The sequence below is a fragment of the Pristiophorus japonicus genome, chromosome 4 (genome assembly GCF_044704955.1).
Source record: "Pristiophorus japonicus isolate sPriJap1 chromosome 4, sPriJap1.hap1, whole genome shotgun sequence".
In the NCBI taxonomy this organism is placed as follows: Eukaryota; Metazoa; Chordata; class Chondrichthyes; family Pristiophoridae; genus Pristiophorus; species Pristiophorus japonicus.
Genome location: NC_091980.1, coordinates 289,587,243 through 289,600,230, shown reverse-complemented (window position 1 = coordinate 289,600,230; position 12,988 = coordinate 289,587,243).

Genomic DNA, 12,988 nt, shown 5'->3' with positions numbered 1-12,988 from the left:
AAGGGCGGGGGAGTGGGACTAGCTGAAGTGCTCTTGCAGAGAGCCGGCATGACCTCAACGAGCTGAATGGCCTCCTTCTGTGCTGTAACCATTCTATGATTCTATGCTCCTGGGCCTGGCCAAGATGGCCATTATCAGGTCCAGGCAGCGGGCAGTTGAGGGGATGGTTTGGCTCGACTGCCTGCCTGTTTTCCACGGCTATGTTTGTACCTGAGTTTCCTTGGAAGTGGAGCACGCGGTGTCCACCAACACGCTTCCGGCCTTCTGTGACCAGTGAGCACCGGAGGGACTGGAGTGCATCATTACCCCAGGAAATACAATTTGGATTGAATTTGTTAAATTTCTTTTTAATTTTGGTAAAGTTACAGTTTTCATTTGTTGTGCCCCTTTAAGAAGGGGGAGGGAGGGCACATGCTTACCTCTAATTTGGTAATGGCAATTGGCATCAACCAGTGCAATAAGAAGAAAGAAAGTCTTGGATTTATATCGTGCTTTTCATGACCAGCAGCCATCTCAAAGTGCTTTCCAGCCAATGAAGTGCGATTGGAGTGTTGTCACTGTTGCAATGTAGGAAAGGCAGCAGCCAATTTGCACATAGCAAGCTCCCACAAACAGCAATGTGATAATTACGAGATAATCTGTTTTTGTTATGTTAATTGAGGGATAAATATTGGACAGGACACCAGGGATAACTCCCCCTGCTCTTTTTCCAAATAGTGCCATGGGATCTTTTACTTCCACTTGAGAGAGCAGATGGGGCCTCGGTTTAACATCTCATCTGAAAGACAGCACCTCTGACAGTGCAGTGCTCCCTCAGCACTGCACTGACAGCCTAGATTTTTGTGTTCAAGTCCCTGGAGTGGGACTTGAACCCACAACATTCTGACCCAGAGGCGAGAGTGCAACCCACTGGGACACAGCTGAGTGACCGGAAATGTTTTGCTCTGTTTATCTCTCCACAGATGCTGCCTGACCAGTTGAGTATTTCCAGCATTTTCTGTTTTTATTTCAGATTTCTAGCAGCCACAGTATTTTGCTTTTCTCTTAAAAATAATGTTTGCTCTTTTAATTATGCTAACAGTGTCATCAACCCAAATAAAAATAATCTAACCAAAGTTACTGCCCCACCCCACGCAGCTTTTTAAAGGGGCAACAAACAATGGCTCTGTCTGCTCTTTCAGGTGGACATTAAAGATTCCATGGCACTATTTCAAAGAAGAACAGGGGAGTTCACCCGGTGTCCTGGCCAATATTTATCCCTCAATTACCAGAAAACAGATTATCTGGTCATTATCACATTGCTGTTTGTGGGAGCTTGCTGTGCGCACATTGCTGCTGCGTTTCCTACATTACAACAGTGCCTGCACTTCAAAAACATAATTAATTTTCTGTAAAGCGCTTTGGGATGTCTGGTGATCGTGAAAGGCGCTATATAACTGCAAGTCTTTCTTTCATACAAAAAGAGAAAAGAAACTGAAACAATTAAATCTTAATATTATTGACATGTAATATTACTTACTGTGTGCACAATACAGACCAGTCCCTTCGGTGCCCATGTGTCCGACGTTTCGCCAACCAGCATGAATGATAAATTTGTAAATAGCTTGCGAAAGATGCATCCTCCTTTTCCAGAGACGGATATCTGAAAATAGAGGGATGTTTCCATTATAAAGAACTGTGGGTAATAAAACCAATAGCTATATTTTGAGCAAGTTCCAGTTTGCTCACGCCAAGTGGATTATTGAAGTGTCGTGGTATTGTGGCATTTAAGTCATTTTAAATACAAATTCCACAATTTTTTTAACATGCAACTAATTTACTGGGTAAAGTAATATCTCATCCTCATTTTTTTAAATGTTTCGGCACAAAACTTATTTTTACAGCTTAAATTTAATGGCAGTTTTTGTTTACTTTTGCTGAAGAAAATAACGATTGGAACCTTTGCAGCAGCGATTGTCTCTGATTGTAGAGAAGAACAGCACAATTTTAAACAGCAGGAATAGCCGATTTTTGTTACATATTGTGTAGATTCATAACGTCAAGAAACAAGTTTGGACAAGCCTGAACTCAGCTGTGTGACTCAATGTAGATTTGATGTGCGGATGTTGACCAGCTCAGCAACCAACGTTATTAGAAATGCTGATCAATTTAATTCTGAAATGAAAACAGAAACTGCTGGAGAGAGAAACAATGCTTCAGGTCGATGAGCAGTCTCCATTTCTCCTCATTTACAGATACTCCCTGACCTGTCTCCATTTCTCCTCATTTACAGACATTCCCTGACCAGTCTCCATTTCTCCTCATTTACAGATACTCCCTGACCTGTCTCCATTTCTCCTCATTCAATGTAATTCTGATTCAGTTCCGATGAGAGGGCAACAACCTGAAACGTTAACTCGGTTTCTCGCTCCACAGATGCTGGCTAAGCTGCAGTGTGCTTTCCATAATTTTCTGTTTTTAATTCAATTGCTTGACCAGAGTCTGGAAGATAGCAGATTTCAAAATGTTGTTCTCGAGACCAACAATGAGGGAGAAGGCCAAGGGACATATGAAAAAATGTGAAAGTTTAACAGCCTATTTGTGGCTGACCAGATCTGTCTATCTATTTATCTAATATTAAAAACAGTGAGTGATACTGCAGCAGTAGGTTGTCCTGCAAACATAAGGTTACGTGACAAATTGTCACCAGCAGGTGACAGCTGATGTTACGTGATAGCTCGCTACCTAACCCTCAACACTCAACTGGTGCTACTCTTTTTTTTTAAATGCACATTGGCCATCTCCCAGAAAGCTGCAAACTGAGAAGACAGAACTTTAGAAACAATGTGAGACTCAAATGCCAAAGCAGTGGATCCCTAAAAATGTCGAGTGAAAAGTGAACCAAAATAGGAAAGAATGTTTTGGCTGAAATAGCAGCAGCTAAACCATTTAAAAATCAACACAATATAAATTGAACTGGCAAGGGACAAAACAACACCTGAAAACACCAGGTTGCAGGATTGTCAACCCTGGTTGGACATATTCCTGGTGGTTTCATCACATGACCTCCCTTCTCCAACCGCCCCACCCAGTCAAACAGCCTCTTCTCCCATCTCTAATATTTTCATAACTAATAAACAGAAGTGTTAAAGTAAATGAAAAAAGCACACCAATTTTTCATGCCCCTATGATTTTTCTCCTGGGTTGCTCGACGCAGTGGCCACGAGATTAACCATTAATTCCTGGAGACTTCAGGACAATCCTGGAGGGAACAGGCTGAAATCCACTCATGTACCACAACAACCCTCACCCATCACACTGAGAACTAATGGTGCCAGTTCCCCATTAGATGAGTGGTTGCGGGAAAGGTGAATAAAGGAATAGAAGAACAGAGAGGGCAAGTGTGATTAGCCATACTGCGCATGTGGAGGATAAACATAATTGGACCGAATGGCCTGTTTCTATGTTGCAAATTAAATATTGGGAAGACTGAAGCCATTGCCTTTAGTCCCCACCACAAACCTCGTTCTCTAGCCACTGATTCCATTCCTCTCCCTAGCATCTATCTGAGGCTAAACCAGACTGTTAGTAACCTAGGCATCATATTTGACCCTGAAATGAACTTCTAGCCACATATCTGCGGCATAATTAAAACCGCCTATTTCCATCTCCATAATATTGCCTGCCTCAGCCCCTGCCTCAGCTCTTCTGCTAATGAAACCCTCATCCATTCCTTTGTTACCTCTAGACTTGACTACTCCAACGCACTTATGGCCAGCCTTCCACATTCTACCCTACGAAAACTTGAGGTCTTCCAAAACTCAGCAGCCTAACTCGCACCAAGTCACGATCACCCATCACCCCTGTGCTCGCTGACCTACATTGGCTCCCGGTTAAGCAGTGCCTCGATTTCAAAATTCTCATCCTTGTTTACAAATCCCTCCATGGCCTCGCCCCTCCCTATCTCTGTAATCTCTTTCAGCCTCACAACCCCACGAGATGTCTGTGTTCCTCAAATTGTATCCTCTTGAGCATTCCTGATTATAATCGCTCAACAATCGTTGGTCGTGCCTTCAGCTGCTTGGGCCCTAAGCCCTAGAACTCCCTCCCTAAACCTCTCCGCCTCGCTACCTCTCTTTCCTCCTTTAAGATGCTCCTTAAAACCTACCTCTTTAACCAAGCTTTTGGACATCTGCTGTAATTTCTTCTTATGTGGCTCGGTGTCAAATTTATCTGTTTTGTCTTATAACCCTGCTGTGAAGTGCCTTGGGACGTTTTACTACATTAAAGATGCTCTATAAATAAAAGTTGTTGTTGTTGTAAGTCTATGCAGTTCCTCTCTACACCTGTCCCCCTGTCTTCACTCCACCCTTCCTGCCTCTCTCCCCATTCCCCCTTCTTGGTCCAATTCAATGATCTCTCTTCTAATCCTGCACAGATTTTCTTGCAGTCCTTCAAAATTGAGGAAGACTTGCTTCTACTCTAAAATGTTCAATATGGGAATTATAGTCTCTGTCACAGGTGGGACAGACAGTCGTTGAAGAAAAGGGTGGGTGGGGAGTCTGGTTTGCCGCACGCTCCTTCCGCTGCCTGCTTTTGGTTTTTGCATGCTTTCAGCGATGAGACTCGAGGTGCTCAGCACCCTCCCGGATGCTCTTCCTCCACTTAGGGTGGTCTTGGGCTAGGGATTTCCAGGTGTCGGTGGGGATGTTGCACTTTATCAAGGAGGCTTTGAGGGTGTCCTTGAAATGTTTCCTCTGCCCATGGGGCTCACTTGCCATGTAGGAGTTCCGAGTAGAGCGCTTGCTTTGGGAGTCTCGTGTCGGGCATGCGGACAGCTCAACGGAGCTGGTCGAGTGTGGTCAGTGCTTCGATGCTGGGGATGTTGGCCTGATCGAGAACATTGACGTTGGTACGTCTATCCTCCCAGGGGATTTGCAGGATCTTGCGGCGACATCGTTGGTGGTATTTCTCCAGCAGCAGGATCGGCCACGTACACCGGAAATCTCATCGTCTAGGTCATCAATCTTGCTGTTGCTTATCGTTTCATATCTTCTCACTCTTCCCTTGGAGAACAGTAGTCGTGGAAGGATTTACATGCTGATTAACAGTCTGACTGGGGGTGTTAACGCTCCTTCCTTGGCAGTAACCATCTTTATATCAGCCAATAAGGAGATCGATCCTATACGGCAGCAGGGTTTGATGGGCTCCCACAAGCACTACGATGAGGAGGAGCCACCCTCACCCACTGCACTCGAGTATCCCGCTGGTTGTCAATCCAAAAGTCAGAGCCGGAGCTCTGACTGTCTAGAGTAGGGTTCAAACACTGCACCTTCTGACTCAAAGGCGGGAATACTCCATCATCATCATAGGCAGTCCCTCGGAATCAAGGAGGACTTGCTTCTACTCCCAAAGTGAGTTCTTTGATGGCTGAACAATCCGATATGAGAGCCACAGACCCTGTTACAGGTGGGACAGACATTCGTCGGGAGAAGGGGTCAGTAGGGCTGGTTTGCCGCGCGCTCCTTCTGCTGCCTGTGCCTGGCCTCTTCATGCTCCTTGCATCGAACCTCAAAGAGCTCAACGCCCTTCTGGATGGACTTTCTCCACCTCGGGCGGTCTGTGGTCAGGGTCTCCCAGGTGTCAGTGGTGATGTCGCACTTTACCAGAGAGGCTTTGAGGATGTCCTTATAATGTTTCCGCTGTCCTCCTTTGGCTCGTTTACCATGAAGGAGCTCCGCATAAAGCATTTGCTTAGGGAGTCTCGTATCCGGCATGCATACTATGTGGCCCACCCAGCGAAGCTGATCGAGTGTGGTCAGTGCTTCAATACTGGGGATGTTAACCTGGTCGAGGACACTGATGTTGGTGCGCCTGTCCTCCCAGAGGATTTGCAGGATCTTGCGGAGACATCGTTGGTGATATCTCCAGCGGCTTGAGGTGCCTTCTATACATTGTCCATGCCTCAGACTCATACAGGAGGGCAGGTATTACTACAGCCCTGTAGACCATGAGTTTGGTGGTAAATTTGAGGGGCTGGTCTTGAAATACTTTTTTCCGCAGGCGGCCAAAGGCTGCGCTGGCGCACTGGAGGCGATGCTGAATCTCCTAATCAATGTCTGCCTTTGTTGATAAGAGGCTCCCGAGATATGGGAAATGGTCCACGTTGTCCAGGATCTTGATGATTGGAGGGCAGTGCTGTGCAGCGATGCAGCGGTGAAGGACCTTTGTCTTACGGATGTTAAACGTAAGGCCCATGTTTTCATATGCCTCAGTGAATACATTGACTATATCCTGGAGTTCAGCGTCTGAATGTGCACAGACACAGGCATCGTCTGCATACTGCAGCTCAATGACAGAGGTTGGGGTGATCTTGGACCTGACCTGGAGGTGGCGTAAGTTAAACAGCTTCCCACTGGTTCTGTAGTTTAATTCCACTCCAGCGGGAAGCTTGTTGATTGTGAGGTGGAGCATGGCGGCAAGGAAGATTGAGAAGAGGGTTGGGGCGATGACACAGCCCTGTTTGACCCCAGTCCGGACGTGGATTGGGTCTGTAATGGATCCGTTGGTAAAGATCACGGTCTGCATGTCATCGTGAAAGAGGCGAAGGATGTTGACAAACTTTTGAGGGCATCCGAAACGGAGGAGGACACTCCATAGACTCTCACGGGAATATTACCGCTGAGCCAAAGGCACGCTCCATTGCTGTTGCCAACTAATCCCGTATTTTGCTGGTTTCTAATTAGAATATTGCGCAGCGAGCAAAGCAGCAAATAAAGCACTCAGCGCAGATTGTAGAGCTGAAGTTCCAGACTCGTGGGACGGTTTAAGCAAATGGAAGTCTCACTTTTCAAATAAACTTTAATCTACAATCAAAATTTTCAGCAAATATTAATGACCTGCTAACATTACTCACCATAGAAAGGTTAAGAAAACTAATTGACTCGGCTGCATTTTTTCAAACACCGGTGGTGAGAGGTTGGGCCAGAAATTGCTGGGAAAATAACAGCGAGTTCAAGGCGCCCATCATAATTAATGTGTAAAAAGCCCAGCATTTTGTGGCTAGGAAGAGATACGCCATGAGCTGCGAATCCCCTCAAATTGCTGGACGATTTGCACCGCACAATCGTTAGTCTCGCAGTCAACCTATTTTTTATTAGTTCCTGGGATGTGGGCATCACTGGCAAGGCCAGCATTTATTGCCTATCCCTAATTGCCCTCGAGAAGGTGGTGGTGAGCCGCCTTCCTGAACTGCTGTGGTCCGTGTGGTGCAGGTACTCCCACAGTGCTGCTAGGGAGAGATTTTGATCCAGCGACAATGAAGGAACAGCGATATATTTCCAAGTCAGGATGGTGTGTAACTCAATGTACAGTTACATAAGACCACTGAATGTATCTTCACACTGTATACACTATGCCTGTACCACTAGAGGGTGAAACTGGTGGAGACCGAGGGAGCACCTGTACACTATAGGTAACCAAGTATAAAAAGGAGCTCACCATACTGTACCCTCATTCAGGAGCTGCAATAAATGGACTAAGGTCACAACAGTTCAAGTGCAATACCTTACCTCGTGGAGTCATTACTCGAGTGCTTACAGACACAATAGAGGGGAACTTGCAGGGATGACATTCCCATGCGCCTGCTGCTCTTGTCCTTCTAGGTGGTAGAGGTTGTAGGTTTGGGAGGCGCTGCAATGCATCTTGCAGATGGTACACACTGCAGCCAGAGAGCGTGGTGGTGGAGTGAGTAAATGTTCAAGGTGGTGGATGGGGTGCCAATCCAGTGGGCTGCTTTGTCCTGGATGGTGTCGAGCTTCCTGAGTGTTGTTGGAGCTGCACTCATCCAGGTAAGTGGAGAGTATTCCATCACACTCCGGAATTGTGCCTTGTAGATTGTGGAAAAGCTTTGGGAAGCCAGGAGGTGAGACACTCACCGCAGTGTACCCAGCTCCGGTGACCACATTTTTTATGTGACTGGTCCAGTTAAGTTTCTGGTCAATGGTGTCCCCACAGGATGTTGATGGTTCAGGATTCGGCAATGGTAATGCCGTTGAATGTCAAGGATTGGTAGTTAGACTCTCACTTGTTGGAGATAGTGTGGTGCAAATGTTTCGTGCCACTTATCAGTCCAAGCCTGAATGTTATCCAGGTCTTGCTGCATGCCGGCATGGACTGCTTCATTATCTGAGGAGTTGCGAATGGAACTGAACACTGTGCAGTCATCAGCGAACATCCCCACTTCTGACCTTATGATGGAGGGAAGGTCATTGATGAAGCAGCTGAAGGTGGTTGGGCCTAGGACACTGTGCTGAGCAACTCCTGCAGCGATGTCCTGAGGCTGAGATGATTGACCTCCAACAACCACAACCATCTTCCTTTTTGTTAGATATGACACCCACCAGTAGAGAGTTTTTTCCCCCTGATTCCCAATGACTTCAGTTTTACTAGGGCTCTTTGATGCCGGTCAAATGCTGCCTTGATGTCAAGGACAGTCACTCACACCTCACCTCTGTATTTCAGCTCTTTTGTCCATGTTTGGACCAAGGCTGCAATGAGGTCTGGAGCCCAGTGGTCCTGGCGGAACCCAAATTGAGCATCGGTGAGTAGATCAATGGTGAGCAAATGCCTCTTGATAGCACTGTCGATGACACCTTCCATCACTTTGCTGGTGATTGAGAGTAGACTGATGGGGCAGTAATTGGCCGGATCCGATTTGTCCTGCTTTTTGTGGACAAAGCATACCTGAGCAGTTTTCCACATTGTCGGATAGATGCAAGTGTTCTAGCATTACGGGAACAGCTGGTTCTGGAGCATAAGTCTTCAGCACGACAGCCGGGATGTTGTCGGGGCCTATAGACTTTGCTGTATCCAGTGCGCTCAACCATTTCTTGATATCAGGTGGAGTGAATCGAATTGGCTGAAAACTGGCTTTGATGATGATGGAGACCTTAGGAGTAGGCAAATATGGATCATCCACTCGGCACTTCTGGCTGAAGATAGTTGCAAATGATTCAGCCTTGTCTTTTGCACTCTCTCTCTTAATTCAATCTTTCTTTACATAAGAACATAAGAACATAAGAAATAGGAACAGGAGTAGGCCATACAGTCCCTCGAGCCTGCTCTGCAACTCAATAAGATCATGGCTGATCTGATCATGGACTCAGCTCCACTTCCCTGCCCGTTCCCCATAACCCCTTATCCCCTTATTGTTTAAGAAACTGTCTAATTCTGTCTTAAATGTATTCAATGTCTCAGCTTCCACAACTCCCTGAGGCAGCGAATTCCACAGATTTACAACCCTCTGAGAGAAGAAATTTCTTCTCATCTCTGTTTTAAATGCACAGCCCTTTATTCTAAGATCATGCCCTCTAGTTCTAGTCTCCCCCATCAGTGGAAACATCCTCTCTGCATCCATCTTGTCAAGCCCTCTCATAATCTTATACATTTCGATAAGATCACCTCTCATTCTTCTGAATTCCAATGAGTAGAGGCTAAACCTACTCAACCTTTCCTCATAAGTCAACCCCCTCATCTCCGGAATCAACCTAGTGAACCTTCTCTGAACTACCTCCAAAGCAAGTATACCCTTTTGTAAATATGGAAACCAAAACTGCACGCAGTATTCCAGGTGTGGCCTCACCAATACCCTGTTTTGCTGTAGCAAGACTTTGCTACTTTTATACTCCATGATCTTGTTAAATGGCGGAGCAGGCTCGAGGGGCTAGATGGCCTACTCCTGTTCCTAATTCTTATGTTATGTTCTTATGTTCTTATACTCCATCCCCTTTGCAATAAAGGCCAAGATGCCATTGGCCTTCTTGATCACTTGCTGTACCTGCATACTATCCTTTTGTGTATCATGCACAAGTACCCCCAGGTCCCGCTGTACTGCAGACTTTGCAATCTTTCTCCATTTAAATAATTACTTGCTCTTTGATTTTTTTCTGCCAAAGTGCATGACCTCACACTTTCCAACATTATACTCCATCTGCCAAATTTTTGCCCACTCACTTAACCTGTCTATATCCTTTTGCAGATGTCTTGTGTCGCCCTCACACATTGCTTTTCCTCCCATCTTTGTATCATCAGCAAACTTGGCTACTTTACACTCAGTCCCTTCTTCCAAGTCGTTAATATAGATTGTAAATAGTTGGGGTCCCAGCACTGATCCCTGCGGCACCCCACTAGTTATTGGTTGCCAACCAGAGAATGAACTATTTAACCCAATTCTCTGTTTTCTGTAAGTTAGCCAATCCTCTATCCATGCTAATATATTACCCCCAACCCCGTGAACTTTTATCTTGTGCAATAACCTTTTATGTGGCACCTTGTCAAATGCCTTCAGGAAGTCCAAATACACCACATCCACTGGTTCCTCTTTGTCCACCATGTTTGTTACATCCTCAAAGAACTCCAGCAAATTTGTCAAACATGACTTCCCCTTCATAAATCCATGCTGACTCTGCCTGACCGAATTTTGCTTTTCCAAATGTCCTGCTACTGCTTCTTTAATAATGGACTCCAACATTTTCCCAACCGCAGTTGTTAGGCTAACTGGTCTATAGTTTCCTGCTTTTTGTCTGCCTCCTTTTTTAAATAGGGGCGTTACATTTGCAGTTTTCCAATCTGCTGGAACCTCCCCAGAATCCAGGCAATTTTGGTAAATTACAATCAATGCATCCACAATCCCTGCCACAACTTCTCAAGACCCTAGGATGCAAGCCATCAGGTCCAGGGGATTTATCTGCCTTTAGTCCCATTATCTTACTGAGTACCACCTCCTTAGTGATTGTGATTGTGTTTAAGTTCCTCCCCGCTATAGCCCCGTGACTATCCACTGTTGGAATATTGTTAGTGTCTTCTACCGTAAAGACTGATACAAAATATTTGTTCAGAGTTTCTGCCATCTCCATGTTCCCCAATACTAATTCCCCGGCCTCGTCCTCTAAGGGGCCAACATTTACTTTAGCCACTCTTTTCCTTTTTATATACCTATAGAAACTCTTGCTATCTGTTTTTATATTTTGTGCTAGTTTACTTTCATAATCTTATCTTCCCTTTCCGAATCATTCTTTGCTGGCTTTTAAAAGCTTCCCAGTCTTCTGTCCTCCCACTAGTTTTGGTCACTATGTATGCCCTTGTTTTTAATTGGATACCATGCTTTATTTCTTTAGTTAGCCACGGATGGCTATCTTTTCTCTTACACCCTTTCCTCCTCACTGGAATATATTTTTCTTGAGAGTTGTGAAATATCTCCTTAAATGTACACCACTGTTCATCAACCGTCTTACACTTTAATCTATTTTCCCAGTCCACTTTATGCAACTCTGTCCACATACCTTCATAGCCTCCTTTATTTAAGCTTAGTACGCTGGTTAGAGATCCAACTTCCTCACCCTCCATCTGAATTTGAAATGCAATCATGCTACGATCATTCATTCCAAGGGGATCCATTACTAGGAGATTGTTTATTAATCCTGTCACATTTCACAGGACCAGATCTAGGATAGCCTGCCCCCGGGTTGGTTCCGTTACATACTGCTCAAGGAACCCGTCCCTTATGCACTCTATGAACTCCTCCTCAAGGCTACCCTGACCAATTTGATTTGTCCAATCAATATGGAGGTTAAAATCACCCATGATTATTGTTATTCCCTTTTTACAATCCCTTTCTTTCACTTTAGTTTTCTTTCTGTCTCTAATTTACTCTTTCTCTTGCTCTGTCATTCCTCTGTTTCTTTCTCTATCATTAAATTTAATTGATAAAGGAGCTGGACTGTTGGTCCCATCATTTACCAAGGTCCCAGTTGCCCTGTTGATCTGACCGGGACATGGGCCCAGAATTTGTGGTCAGTGGCAAAGCGACGGCAATCGTCGGTAACCTCGAAGAAAGTTGCCCAAAAATATCTAGCGACTATGGTCAAAACTTTTGTTTTCTCAACGGTAATTTGATTGCAGCACCGTCAAAAGGGGACCGCTATTGTTCGGCAGTAGTGATGCCGGTTAAGCAGCCAATCATATTGAGGTAGTAATCACAGGATTGCGACCATGCCACATGCTTGTCAGAGTAGGAATCGCAGGATAGCTCAGATGAATACATGGCTTGGGGAGCAGTAGGGAGGGATTCAAATTCCTGGGACATTGGAACCGGTTCTGGGGGAGGTGGGACCAGTACAAACCGGACGGTCTGCACCTGGGCAGGACCGGAACCAATGTCTTAGGTGGAGTGTTTGCTAGTGCTGTTCGGGAGGATTTAAACTAATATGGCAGGGGGATGGGAACCTATGCAGGGAGATAGAAGGAAGTAGAATAGGGGGCAGAAGCAAAAGATAGAAAGAAGAAAAGTAAAAGTGGAGGGCAGAGAAACCCAAGGCAAAAATCAAAAAGGGCCACATTACAGCAAAATTCCAAAAGGGCAAAGTGTGTTAAAAAGACAAGCCTGAAGACTCTGTGCCTCAATGGGAGGAGTATTCGTAATAAGGTGGACAAATTAACTGCACAGGCAGCAATTAATGAATATGATATAATTGGCGTCACGGAGAAATGGCTCCAGGGTGAGCAAGGCTGCGAACTCAACATCCAGGGGTATTCAACATTCAGGAAGGATAGACAGAAAGGAAAATACAAAAGAGGTAGGGTAGCATTGCTGGTAAAAGAGGAAATTAATGCAATAGTAAGGAAGGACATTAGCTTTGATGATATGGAATCTGTATGGGTGGAGCTGCGGAATACCAAAGGGCTAGTGGGGGTTGTGTACAGACCACCAAACAGAAGTAGTGAGGTTGGGGACAGCATCAAATAAGAAATTAGGGATGTGTGCAATAAAGGTACAGCAGTTATCATGGGCGACTTTAATCTACATATAGATTGGGCTAACCAAACTGGTAGCAATACAGTGGAGGAGGATTTCCTGGAGTGTATTAGGGATGGTTTTCTAGACCAATATGTCGAAGAACCAACTAGAGGGCTGGCCATCCTAGACTGGGTGATGTGTAATGAGAAAGGA